This window comes from Anomaloglossus baeobatrachus, chromosome 9, assembly GCF_048569485.1.
Source record: "Anomaloglossus baeobatrachus isolate aAnoBae1 chromosome 9, aAnoBae1.hap1, whole genome shotgun sequence".
Taxonomy (NCBI): Eukaryota; Metazoa; Chordata; class Amphibia; order Anura; family Aromobatidae; genus Anomaloglossus; species Anomaloglossus baeobatrachus.
In genome coordinates, this window is record NC_134361.1 from 211,311,679 (window position 1) to 211,326,324 (window position 14,646).

Sequence of the window (14,646 nt, forward strand, 5' to 3'; positions counted from 1 at the left end):
ATATCCCTCCTATACCCCTGCTGTATCCCTCCTGTTCCCATGCTGTACCCCCGCTATATCCCTCCTGTACCCCTGCTGTATCCCTCCTGTTCCCATGCTGTACCCCCCGCTATATCCCTCCTGTACCCCTGCTGTATCCCTCCTGTACCCATGCTGTACCCCCGCTATATCCCTCCTATACCCCTGCTGTATCCCTCCTGTGCCCATGCTGTACCCCCGCTATATCCCTCCTATACCCCTGCTGTATCCCTCTTGTGCCCCCACTATATCCCTCCTATACCCCTGCTGTATCCCTCCTGTACCCATGCTGTACCCCCACTATATCCCTCCTATACCCCTGCTGTATCCCTCCTGTACCCATGCTGTACCCTGCTATATCCCTCTTATACCCCCGCTATATCCATCTTATACCCCCGCTATATCCCTCCTATGCCCCTGCTGTATCCCTCTTGTACCCATGCTGTACCCCCGCTATATCCCTCCTATACCCCTGCTGTATCCCTCCTGTACCCCCGCTATATCCCTCCTGTACCCCTGCTGTATCCCTCCTGTACCCCCGCTATATCCCTCCTGTACCCCTGCTGTATCCCTCCTGTACCCCCGCTATATCCCTCCTATACCCCTGCTGTATCCCTCCTGTTCCCATGCTGTACCCCCGCTATATGCCTCCTGTACCCCTGCTGTATCCCCCCTGTTCCCATGCTGTACCCCCGCTATATCCCTCCTGTACCCCTGCTGTATCCCTCCTGTACCCATGCTGTACCCCCGCTATATCCCTCCTATACCCCTGCTGTATCCCTCCTGTACCCATGCTGTACCCCCGCTATATCCCTCCTATACCCCTGCTGTATCCCTCTTGTGCCCCCGCTATATCCCTCCTTTACCCCTGCTGTATCCCTCCTGTACCCATGCTGTACCCCCGCTATATCCCTCCTATACCCCTGCTGTATCCCTCCTGTACCCATGCTGTACCCCCGCTATATCCCTCCTATACCCCTGCTGTATCCCTCCTGTACCCCCGCTATATCCCTCCTATACCCCTGCTGTATCCCTCCTGTTCCCATGCTGTACCCCCGCTATATCCCTCCTGTACCCCTGCTGTATCCCTCCTGTTCCCATGCTGTACCCCTGCTGTATCCCTCCTGTACCCATGCTGTACCCCCGCTATATCCCTCCTATACCCCTGCTGTATCCCTCCTGTACCCATGCTGTACCCCCGCTATATCCCTCCTATACCCCTGCTGTATCCCTCTTGTGCCCCCGCTATATCCCTCCTATACCCCTGCTGTATCCCTCCTGTACCCATGCTGTACCCCCGCTATATCCCTCCTATACCCCTGCTGTATCCCTCCTGTACCCATGCTGTACCCCCGCTATATCCCTCCTATACCCATGCTGTATCCCTACTTTATCCATGCTGTACCCCTGTTGTACCCAAGCGCTGTGTCCCTGCTATATTCCTCCTATATCAATGCTGTATCCCCGCTGTACCCGAGTGCTGTCAGACTCAGACTTGTGGCTTAGGCCCCTCCAGAGCGGCTTGTCTCTGGAGGATGGGAGTAGTTGTGGAGCGTGTAATGTGAGGTGATGGATCTGATAATGTCAGATATTGGATCCTCGTTAATCGTGTGTCCGGGGCAGCGCTGCTCTAATCTGGCGCAGGTGTCGCTGATCAGCGGGATTATGTGCGGCCCCGCCATTGTGTGGAGTGTCAGCTCCTCGTCATCGACCCTGCTGGACACATCACGATCTGCAGGAATCCGTGTCTTTTCCTTTATCTCTGGATATTAAGCTTCTTTATACCCAGCTCATCACATACGGTGTCCCAGACACTAAACACATGGGCTGCAGAGGGGAGCAGCACTACTACCCCCAGCATGACACCACCGGACTACTCCTGCCTGTGCTTACCAGGAGATGAGGGCTGCAGGGTGATCCCAAAAGTTACAGGGTGTATGGGGCGAGACCAAGTATTTAATATCATGAAAAGATGATCATTGTCACAGCTCCATTATAACAGTCACATCATTCTCACCAGCACTCCTGATTTTCACTGTCAGGCTCCTCTGTCCCCCTCCAGGCTCCTCTGTCCCCCTCCAGACTCCTCTGTCCCCCTCCAGACTCCTCTGTCCCCCTCCAGACTCCTCTGTCCCCCTCCAGACTCCTCTGTCCCCCTCCAGACTCCTCTGTCCTCCTCCAGACTCCTCTGTCCTCCTCCAGGCTCCTCTGTCCCTTTCAGACTTCTCTTGTCCCTTTCAGACTCCTCTGTACCCCTCCAGGCTCCTCTGTCCTCCTCCAGACTCCTCTGTCCCCCTGCAGACTTCTCTGTCCTCCTCCAGACTCCTCTGTCCTCCTCCAGACTCCTCTGTCCTCCTCCAGACTCCTATGTCCTCCTCCAGGCTCCTCTGTCCTCCTTCAGGCTCATCTTTCCCCTGCAGACTTCTCTTGTCCCTTTCAGACTCCTCTGTACCCCTCCAGGCTCCTCTGTCCTCCTCCAGGCTCCTCTGTCCACCTCCAGGCTCCTCTGTCCACCTTCAGGCTCCTCCAAACTCCTCTGTCACCACCAGGCTCCTCTGCCCCCTGCAGACTTCTCTTTCTTACTTCAGACTCCTCTCTCCCCTGCAGACTCCTCTGTACTCCTCCAGGCTCCTCTGTACTCCTCCAGGTTCCTCTGTACTCCTACAGGCTCCTCTGTTCTCCTCCAGGCTCCTCTGTTCTCCTCCAGGCTCCTCTGTTCTCCTCCAGGCTCCTCTGTTCTCCTCCAGGCTCCTCTGTTCTCCTCCAGGCTCCTCTGTTCTCCTCCAGGCTCCTCTGTTCTCCTCCAGGCTCCTCTGTCCTCTTCCAGGCTCCTCTGTCCTCTTCCAGGCTCCTCTGTCCTCTTCCATGCGCCTCTGTCCTCTTCCATGCGCCTCTGTCCTCTTCCAGGCTCCTCTGTCCCTTTCAGACTTCTCTTGTCCCTTTCAGACTTCTCTTGTCGCTTTCAGACTTCTATTGTCCCTTTCACACTCCTCTGTCCTCCTCCAAGCTCCTCTGTCCTCTTCCATGATCCTCTGTCCTCCTCCAAGCTCCTCTGTCCTTCTCCAGACTTCTCTGTCCTCCTCCAGGCTCCTCTGTCCTTCTCCAGGCTCCTCTGTCCTTCTCCAGGCTCCTCTGTCACCACCAGGCTCCTCTGTCCCCTGCAAACTTATCTTTCCTCCTTCAGACTCCTCTGTCCTCCTTCAGGCTCCTCTGTCCCCTGCAGACTCCTCTGTCCCCTGCAGACTCCTCTGTCCCCTGCAGACTCCTCTGTCCCCTGCAGACTCCTCTGTCCTCCTTCAGGCTCCTCTGTCCTCTGCAGACTAATCTGTCCTCCTCCAGACTCCTCTGTCCTCCTCCAGGCTCCTCTGTCCCCTGCAGACTCCTCTGTCCCCTGCAGACTCCTCTGTCCTCCTCTAGACTCCTCTGTCCTCCTTCAGGCTCCTCTGTCCTCTGCAGACTAATCTGTCCTCCTCCAGACTTCTCTCTCCTCCAGGCTCATCTGTCCCCTGCAGACTCCTCTGTCCTCCTCTAGACTCCTCTGTCCTCCTTCAGGCTCCTCTGTCCTCTGCAGACTAATCTGTCCTCCTCCAGACTTCTCTCTCCTCCAGGCTCATCTGTCCCCTGCAGACTCCTCTGTCCCCCTGCAGACTTCTCTGTCCACCTCCAGACTCCTCTGTCCACCTCCAGACTCCTCTGTCCTCATCCAGGCTCATCTGTCCCCTGCAGATTTCTCTTTCTTCCTTCAGACTCCTCTCTCCCCTGCAGACTCCTCTGTCCTCCTCCAGACTTCTCAGTCCTCCTTCAGGCTCCTCTGTCCCCTGCAGACTTCTCTTTCTTCCTTCAGACTCCTCTCTCCCCTGCAGACTCCTCTATCCTCCTCCAGACTCCTCTGTCCCCCTTCAGGCTCCTCTGTCCCCTGCAGACTCCTCTATCCTCCTCCAGACTCCTCTGTCCCCTGCAGACTTCTCTGTCCTCCTCCACACTTTTCTGTCCTCCTCCACACTTTTCTGTCCTCCAGACTTCTCTGTCCTCCTCCAGACTTCTCTGTCCTCCTCCAGGCTCCTCGGTCCCCTGCAGACTTCTCTGTCCTCCTCCAGACTCCTCTATCTAATATCTACACTCCTCAACAAATTGCCGGGAATGTCAGGCCGGTTCTGCTCCTGGGATTACGGTGTTTCTGTGATAATGTACGGCAGTCGGACCCCTTTAGTCTTTATTACAGTTGTACTAACCGCTCAGCCTTACTGATTTGTTGGTGGAACCAGCAATGCAGCCATTACCCCAAAGTGTCCCAGAAGCTGTTTTTCAACACAGCCACGACAGTCCACATATTTGTTGCGCCAGTGTGAGCCACTTGTGTCATCTAAACCTGCTCCCATGACCGCAGCATCTTTGGGCTTGTCTTCCATAGCTGCAGTGTCTGCGGACTTGTCTCCCATGGCGACAGCGTCTCCAGACTTGTCACCCTTAGCTGCAGCGTCTCCGGACCTGTCTCCCGTGCCTGCAGCGTCTCCGGACTTGTCACCCTTAGCTACAGCGTCTCCGGACTTGTCTTTCATGCCTGCAGCGTCTCTGGCCCTGTCTCCCGTGTCTGCAGCATCTCTGGCTCTGTCTCCCGTGCCTGCAGCGTCTCTGGACCTGTTTCCCGTGCCTGCAGCATCTCCAGACCTTTCTCCCATGGCTGTAGCGTCTCTGGACCTGTCTCCTTTGCCTGCAGCGTCTCCGGACCAGTCTCCCGTGCCTGCAGCGTCTCCGGACCTGTCTCCCGTGCCTGCAGCGTCTCCGGACCTGTCTACTGTGCCTGCAGCGTCTTCCGGACCTGTCTCCCATGCCTGCAGCGTCTCCGGACCTGTCTCCCGTGCCTGCAGCGTCTCCGGACCTGTCTCCCGTGCCTGCAGCGTCTCCGGACCTGTTTCCTGTGCCTGCAGCATCTACGGACCTGTCTCCCATGGCTGTAGTGTCTCTGGACCTGTCTCCTTTGCCTGCAGCGTCTCCGCACCTGTCTCCTGTGCCTGCAGCATCTCCAGACTTGTCTCCCATGGCTTCAGCTTATCTGGACTTGTCTCCCATGGCTTCAGCTTATCTGGACTTGTCTCCCATGACTGTATTGCCTCCACACTTGTCTCCCTTGGCTGTATTGCCTCCACACTTGTCTCCGTTGGCTGTATTGCCTCCACACTTGTCTCCCTTGGCTGTATTGCCTCCACACTTGTCTCCCTTGGCTGTATTGCCTCCACACTTGTCTCCCTTGGCTGTATTGCCTCCACACTTGTCTCCCTTGGCTGTATTGCCTCCACACTTGTCTCCCTTGGCTGTATTGCCTCCACACTTGTCTCCGTTGGCTGTATTGCCTCCACACTTGTCTCCCTTGGCTGTATTGCCTCCACACTTGTCTCCCTTGGCTGTATTGCCTCCACACTTGTCTCCGTTGGCTGTATTGCCTCCACACTTGTCTCCCTTGGCTGTATTGCCTCCACACTTGTCTCCCTTGGCTGTATTGCCTCCACACTTGTCTCCCTTGGCTGTATTGCCTCCACACTTGTCTCCCTTGGCTGTATTGCCTCCACACTTGTCTCCCTTGGCTGTATTGCCTCCACACTTGTCTCCGTTGGCTGTATTGCCTCCACACTTGTCTCCCTTGGCTGTATTGCCTCCACACTTGTCTCCCTTGGCTGAAGCGTCTCTGGACTACTCCATCAAGCACATCTAAATGTCATGGGTCAGTGATTACACAGGAGCTGTGGATCCTGATGGTTTGCATAAGTACATACAGTGGCAGAACCTTGTCAGATGATCATAAATAACCTCAGTGATAGAACCTGAGGCTGGAGGTGCCAGGATTTCTGCACGTGGTTCGTACACCACACTGACGAAATCAAGATGGTTTGAAAATTTAGTTTCCATTTTTGTCTTGATTTTCTGTCATTTGCAGATCAGTAACGTCTCCATCAATTCAAGCACTTGTTTTTGGTGCTTTTCTCATATCTATCTATCTATCTATCCCTCTATCTATCTATCTATCCCTCTATCTATCTATCTATCTATCTATCTATCTATCCCTCTATCTATCTATCTATCTATCCCTCTATCCATCTATCTATCCCTCTATCCATCTATCTATCCCTCTATCTATCCCTCTATCTATCTATCCCTCTATCTATCTATCCCTCTATCTATCTATCTATCCCTCTATCTATCTATCTATCCCTCTATCTATCTATCTATCCCTCTATCTATCTATCTATCTATCTATCCCTCTATCCATCTATCTATCCCTCTATCTATCCATCTATCTATCTATCCCTCTATCTATCTATCCCTCTATCTATCTATCCCTCTATCTATCTATCCCTCTATCTATCCATCTATCTATCTATCCCTCTATCTATCTATCCCTCTATCTATCCCTCTATCTATCCCTCTATCTATCCCTCTATCTATCTATCCCTCTATCTATCCCTCTATCTATCTATCCCTCTATCTATCCCTCTATCTATCCCTCTATCTATCCCTCTATCTATCTATCCCTCTATCTATCCATCAATCTCTATCTACCTATCCTTCCTTCTATCTATCCTTCTTTCTATCTATTCCTCTTTCTATCTAGTCCTCTATCTATAGATCCTTCTATCTATTATCTATCCATCCATCTCTCTCTTCTCTTCTCTAATCTATATATTTACACCTCAGAATCTTCTTTTCTTCCAGTGATGGAGAAGCTTAAAGATTGTTGGATTCAATTAAGTGTCTTTGGTTCCCGGGGGACAGGAGAGACCTGGGCGATTACTGGAGATAATGCTCTGGCCCCGAGGTCTTTACTGACTGTTCCCTTATCTGAGGCCTCAGGGACCAGGTTTTGGCCTATACCTGTCCTGATGTGGTGGCCAGCTGGGGGCAAAGACTTTGTAGATAAGACTCAAAGGAAGAGAAAGTGTCAGAGCCCCATCCATAGTAAGAGGATCCACAGGAGCTGACATTGTATCCACTGCACATCAAAAGGTGAACACTTAAAGGAATTGTCCACTTTTAGATAAATGTGATTGTTTGTCTGTAGGTTAGTACCAAGCAAGGCAGAGAACATATATATATATATATATACATATATACACTGTATATATATACTGTATATATATATACTGTATATATATATATATAGGCAGAATCCCAATAAGAGCATTATTGGGATTCTGTATATATATATATATATATATATATATATGCAAAGTCCCAATGAGGCTTCTTATAGCGCCCACATAAAATCGCCAACTTGTGTCAAGATGACATGGAGGATCTGATCAATTCTCCCCTAAAGAGCTCATGTAACCCTGCCATATAGTGCCAGGATAAGATGCAATAATGGTGCCTTAACGAGTCCACATAATGCTGCCATATATTGCCATAACAGTACTCACGTTAGGAGTTTGCATAATATATAGTACCCAATATAATATGCAAGTATACAAATAAAGCTCCTTTAAAGAGCCCACATAATATCGCCAACTAGTGACAAAATAATATGCAGGATCTGACTAATCCATTCACAATGAGACCATATAATACTGCCATATAATACCAGGATGAGATGCAGGATCCAAATAATGCTGCCCACATAATACTGCAATAAAGTGCTAAAAAATATGTAGGACTTAACTATCCATTTCTCAATAAGCCCAAATAATACCGCCATGTAATGCTAGGAGGATGTGCACATGGTACTCACTTAAAGGGGTGCATATAATACTGCCATATAATGCCAACCATACTGCCATAAGGGGTGCATATAATACTGCAATCTATATAATGTCAACCGTACTCCCTTAAGGGGTGCATATAATACCACCATATAATGCCAACCATACTCCCTTAAGGGTGCATATAATATTGCCATATAATTCCAACTGTGCTCTCTTAAAGGGTGCATAAAATACCGACATATATTGCCAACCATGCTGCCATAAGGGGCGCATATAATACTGCTATATAATGTCAACTGTACTCTCTTAAGGGGTGCATAAAATACCGCCATATAATGCCAACTATACTGCCATAAGGGTTGCATATAATACTGCTATCTATATAATGTCAACCGTAGTCCCTTCAGGGGTGCATATAATGCCAGCCATACTCCCTTAAGGGTTGCATAAGATACCGCCATATAATGCCAATCGTACTCCCTTAAGGGGTGCATAAAATACCGCCATATAATGCCAATCGTACTCCCTTAAGGGGTGCATATAATACCGCCATATAATACCAAGACAAAGCATATGATCCCACCATACACTGCACAATAATATGGGTGGTCTCAGTTTGCGCCTGGTTTCCTCATCTGTGTGGACCCTCTATGACACTCCTTTACGTCAATTTAGTCCCCCCATACCCTTGCTATATACAGGCCCCTTAACGTAGAGACCCCCGCAGCAGCCATGTTTTTTTGGCTGGTTGTCGGTGAGTTGTGCAGCTGTCGGGCCGGTAATTAGCACCTAAATATTGAGGACCCCTCACCCACCCACCCACCCATTTTTGCAAGCACAAAAAAAAGCTGTAATCCGCCGGTGCACTAATGGCGGGGGAGCGGGGGCGGGCGGCTAGGTAGATGGCACAAATACTACTTCAGGTGCCATTTGGGAGCATTCCCATAACCAATGGTGGCCCCGCTGCTCCGACGCTCTCTTAATGGCCCCCATTCGCTCGGCCGTAAGCCCCTCGAATCTTTTGTTTTTCCTTTTCCTTAGCCTTAAAGAGGCAGAACCTGAGGAAAACCCCATTTGTTTCCACTCTGTGTGAATGGAGCTTTGTGGCGGCGAGGGCCCCTTGTCTCCACGCGTGCCAGTCACCTGCAGACCCCTCCCGCGGACCCTCCAGCCTCTTTTCAAGCGTGGCCCTTTTCTCTCGCCGGCTTCTTTTGACTTTTGCAGGAGCCGGGGTTTAGAAATGAGCTTTAGATTGGCTCCAGATTGAGACGTCTTTGTCCCTGAAGGGTCGTACGCCGCTAATTAAATGTGATTCCCAACAAATAAATTTGCAAGTTCCCATTAAATTGCGCCCGGCCTTCGGCGCCGCACTCAGCCATCAATGCAAACTGCGCTCCACGTCCTCCTCATTGAGGAAACCTATTGAAAACATTTGCGGATCTCTTTGTCCGTCACGGGGGGCTCCTTTTTATTTTTACATTATGAACGTCCCCCCTCCTGTCCTCGTGAAATCACCTTCCAGCCTTTGTGCTACTGAACCAATGCTCGCCCTCAGGAGTGACGCGGAGACGTAAACAGGGCATCGTGGACGCCGAAAACTTCCTCATCCGGATGAAAATATCTAAAGAAAATAAAAAAAAAAATCAAAAATTACATTTAAAGGGACCCTGACAACTAAAGACCCCATTAGCCCCCCCCCACATGGGTAACTCTGTTACAATGTATCTGTAATGTATCACTGAACTGTTAGCCAATAAGGATCTCTAAAGACAATCACATGATGCTCTCATTCCCCCCCACACATGGGTGAGTCTGTTACAATGTATCTGTAATGTATCACTGAGCTGTTAGCCAATCAGGATCTCTAAATACGATCACATGATGCTCTCATTCCCCCCATACACATGGGTGTGTCTGTTACAATGTACTGTATCTATAATGTATCACTGAACTGTTAGCCAATAAGGATCTCTAAAGACAATCACATGATGCTCCCATACCCCCCCCCCCCACACACACACACACACATGGCTGAGTCTGTTACAATGTATCTGTAATGTATCACTGAGCTGTTAGCCAATCAGGATCTCTAAATACGATCACATGATGTTCTCATTCCCTCCATACACATGGCTGAGTTTGTTACAATGTATCACTGACCTGTTAGCCAATAAGGATCTCTAAAGACAATTACATGATGCTCCCATTCCCCCGCACACACATGGGTGAGTCTGTTACAATGTATCTGTAATGTATCACTGAGCTGTCAGCCAATCCAGGAGCTCTAACTACGATCACATGATGCTCTCATTCCACCCATACACATGGGTGAGTCTGTTACAATGTATCACTGAGCTGTCAGCCAATCAGGATCTCTAAAGACAATCACATGATGCTACCATTCCCCCCACACACATGGGTGAGTCTGTTACAATGTATCTGTAATGTATCACTGAGCTGTGAACCAATCTGGAGCTCTAAAAACGATCACATGATGCTCTCATTCCCCCATACACAAGGGTGAGTCTGTTACAATGTATCACTGAGCTGTCATCCAATCAGGATCTATAAAGACAATCACATGATGCTAGAAGATTGGCATCCTGCTCGAAACTAACCAATGGGATCTGCTGATTGGTGCCGGATTTGCATAGGAGGATACAATTTATTGGGGGCTGGTTACTGGTGTCGTCATTTTCGTTATCAGGGAGTCCTATTGATATTGTTTAAAGGGTTTGTCACCTATTCATGGGGTATCTGATCACTTATCACTGGGGGTCCAACTGCTGGGACCCCCACAAAGTCTCAAGAATGAGGCTCCTAAGTGCAGATTTGCTAGGCCATTACTCTCTACAAATGGGACCATTATTGGGATTGTTGGGGGTCACAGTGGTGAGACCTCCAATCCCACAACTGGAGACCCCCGCTCTGAAGTTCCCAAATGCATGTACCGTTATTTATAGGGTCTATAGGGTCCGTTTTTATATTATTGGGACCCCCAGAGATCAGCAGCTTTTTACCCATCCACAGGTCCACCAATCCTGAGAGAGGGGCTGTGAAGTGCCCCATTTATAGGGAGCATTGGCCACGCACCACCGCTCCATTCACTGTCTATGGGACTGACAGCCAGAGAGCTGGGTGCAAGGATTAAGGGGGCATTTCAGAGCCCCATTCTTGGCAGTTCCAGCAGTGGGACCCCCACTGAAGGTAGTACCTACCTTGATGGGACAAGCCCTTTAAGCAGTTCTGTTGAGGGTTTCAAGTTCCCTTTAATAGGGTGAGAAAACAGGGCTGCTTCCTTACAGAATAGCGCCACACCTGTGCCCAGTTTGTGCCTGGTATTGCATCGGATCTCCATTGAACACAACCTGTGGACATTGGTGGCGAAATTTTTTACAACATCCATATGTTTCCAGTTCAACTCCTTTAAATTGTAATTTGAAAAACGCGCATAAAAAAACTAGTGACCGAAAATGACGCCTCCTTGCCATCCTTCAAGGCGCGGTGCCAGGCGGGAATATTTGGCAGGCCTGGCACCACTAGGCACTATCATGGTGGTCGAGCCATCCAGATTTCCCACAAACTGACACATTTTTGGAACTTTTTTTTTAAATTTTCAGGAAAATTCTCCCAAACTTTATCTCAGCCCCAAAATGTAGGTTTGTGCTTTTTGTGTCCCCGCAGTGATTCACGGGCGGAGGATCAGGGCGCCCCTCCTGCCCTAATATCTTTTTAATGAATTGGTGTTTACAGATTTTCGCCCTGGGGTCTGGATTTCTCCAGCAGATGTGTAAGGGGGGAGGAAGACCCTCATCCTTCATGAAGCCGGGGTAGAAGAGACTTTCTACTAAAGTTCAAAGGGAAAGTGTGAGGAATCCATCTCCACTAAAACCGTATTTACTGGATGGAACAATAGAGGCATCTGAGCAGCTTCCCGGATGGAGGACGGGGCAGTGTCGCCTCACAGGGCGCAGGAGGCGAACCATCACCCCCCAATACACCCAACGTGAGTCATCTGCAGCTCTACCTCACAGGCAGCTCACAAAATATTAGTTATTGCTAAAGCACCAAAAATTCCAGGCAGCTCAAGTGAGAAGGGTAATAGGTATATAACTGGCGGACACAAAGAGAAGAGGATCTGTGCAGGAGCAGTATACGGGCCCTGTGCAAGAGCAGTATATGGGCCCTGTGCAAGAGCAGTATACGGGCCCTGTGCAAGAGCAGTATATGGGCCCTGTGCAAGAACAGTATATGGGCCCTGTGCAAGAACAGTATATGGGCCCTGTGCAAGAGCAGTATACGGGCCCTGTGCAAGAACAGTATATGGGCCCTGTGCAAGAACAGTATATGGGCCCTGTGCAAGAACAGTATATGGGCCCTGTGCAAGAGCAGTATACGGGCCCTGTGCAAGAGCAGTATATGGGCCCTGTGCAAGAGCAGTATACGGGCCCTGTGCAAGAACAGTATATGGGCCCTGTGCAAGAGCAGTATATGGGCCCTGTGCAAGAGCAGTATATGGGCCCTGTGCAAGAGCAGTATATGGGCCCTGTGCAAGAGCAGTATACGGGCCCTGTGCAAGAACAGTATATGGGCCCTGTGCAAGAGCAGTATACGGGCCCTGTGCAAGAGCAGTATATGGGCCCTGTGCAAGAGCAGTATATGGGCCCTGTGCAAGAGCAGTATACGGGCCCTGTGCAAGAACAGTATATGGGCCCTGTGCAAGAGCAGTATACGGGCCCTGTGCAAGAGCAGTATATGGGCCCTGTGCAAGAACAGTATATGGGCCCTGTGCAAGAGCAGTATACGGGCCCTGTGCAAGAACAGTATACGGGCCCTGTGCAAGAGCAGTATATGGGCCCTGTGCAAGAACAGTATATGGGCCCTGTGCAAGAACAGTATACGGGCCCTGTGCAAGAGCAGTATACGGGCCCTGTGCAAGAACAGTATATGGGCCCTGTGCAAGAACAGTATATGGGCCCTGTGCAAGAACAATATACGGGCCCTGTGCAAGAACAGTATATGGGCCCTGTGCAAGAACAGTATATGGGCCCTGTGCAAGAGCAGTATACGGGCCCTGTGCAAGAACAGTATATGGGCCCTGTGCAAGAGCAGTATATGGGCCCTGTGCAAGAGCAGTATACGGGCCCTGTGCAAGAACAGTATACGGGCCCTGTGCAAGAGCAGTATACGGGCCCTGTGCAAGAACAGTATATGGGCCCTGTGCAAGAACAGTATATGGGCCCTGTGCAAGAACAGTATATGGGCCCTGTGCAAGAACAGTATACGGGCCCTGTGCAAGAACAGTATATGGGCCCTGTGCAAGAACAGTATACGGGCCCTGTGCAAGAACAGTATACGGGCCCTGTGCAAGAACAGTATATGGGCCCTGTGCAAGAACAGTATACGGGCCCTGTGCAAGAACAGTATATGGGCCCTGTGCAAGAACAGTATACGGGCCCTGTGCAAGAACAGTATATGGGCCCTGTGCAAGAACAGTATATGGGCCCTGTGCAAGAACAGTATATGGGCCCTGTGCAAGAGCAGTATACGGGCCCTGTGCAAGAACAGTATATGGGCCCTGTGCAAGAGCAGTATACGGGCCCTGTGCAAGAGCAGTATACGGGCCCTGTGCAAGAACAGTATATGGGCCCTGTGCAAGAGCAGTATATGGGCCCTGTACAAGAACAGTATATGGGCCCTGTGCAGGAGCAGTATACGGGCCCTGTGCAAGAGCAGTATACGGGCCCTGTGCAAGAACAGTATACGGGCCCTGTGCAAGAACAGTATATGGGCCCATGTGCAAGAGCAGTATACGGGCTCTGTGCAAGAGCAGTATATGGGCCCTGTGCAAGAACAGTATACGGGCCATGTGCAAGAGCAGTATACGGGCCCTGTGCAAGAGCAGTATACGGGCCCTGTGCAAGAACCGTATACGGGCCCTGTGCAAGAACAGTATACGGGCCCTGTGCAAGAACCGTATACGGGCCCTGTGCAAGAACAGTATACGGGCCCTGTGCAAGAACAGTATACGGGCCCTGTGCAAGAACAGTATATGGGCCGTGTGCAAGAACAGTATACGGGCCCTGTACAAGAACAGTATATGGGCCCTATGCAGGAGCAGTATATGGGCCCATGTGCAAGAGCAGTATACGGGCTCTGTGCAAGAACAGTATATGGGCCCTGTGCAAGAGCAGTATACAGGCCCTGTGCAGGAGCAGTATACGGGCCCTGTGAAAGAACAGTATACACCAGCCTTTTCACCTTTGCCCATACATTTTCAACAGGATTGAGATCAGGGCATTGTGATGGCCACTCCAAAACATTGACTTTTTTCTCCTTAGGCCACTGTGTAACCAGTTTGGCAGTAGCTTCAGGTCATTGTCCATTTGGAAGACCCATTTCCGCCCAAGCTTTAAGTTCCTGCTGATGTCTTGAGATGTTCTTCAGTATGGCCACATAATCTTCTCTCCTCATGATGCCATCTATTTTGTGAAATCACCAGTCCCTCCTGCAGCAAAACACCCCACAACAAGATGCTGCCCTCGTGCGTCACAGTTGGGATGGTGTTCTTAGGCTTCAAAGCTTCTCCCTTTTTCCTCCAAACGTAACAACGGTCATTATGGCCAAACAGTTCAAGTTTAATTTCGTCAGACCACAGGACACATCTCCAAAAATTCAGTTCTTTGTTCCTGTGTGCATTTGCAAACACTAATCTGGCTTTTTCCTGTTTCTTTTGGAGTAATAGCTTCTTCCTGGCAGAGTGGTCTTTCAGCCCATGTTGATACAGGACTCTTCTCACTGTGGATAATGACACAATCTTACCAGCTTCCACCAGCATCTTCACAAGGTCTTTAGCTTTTGTTCTTGGGTTGATCTGCACATGTCTGACCAAAGCACATTCATCTCTGGTGCACAGAACCCGTCTCCTTCCTGA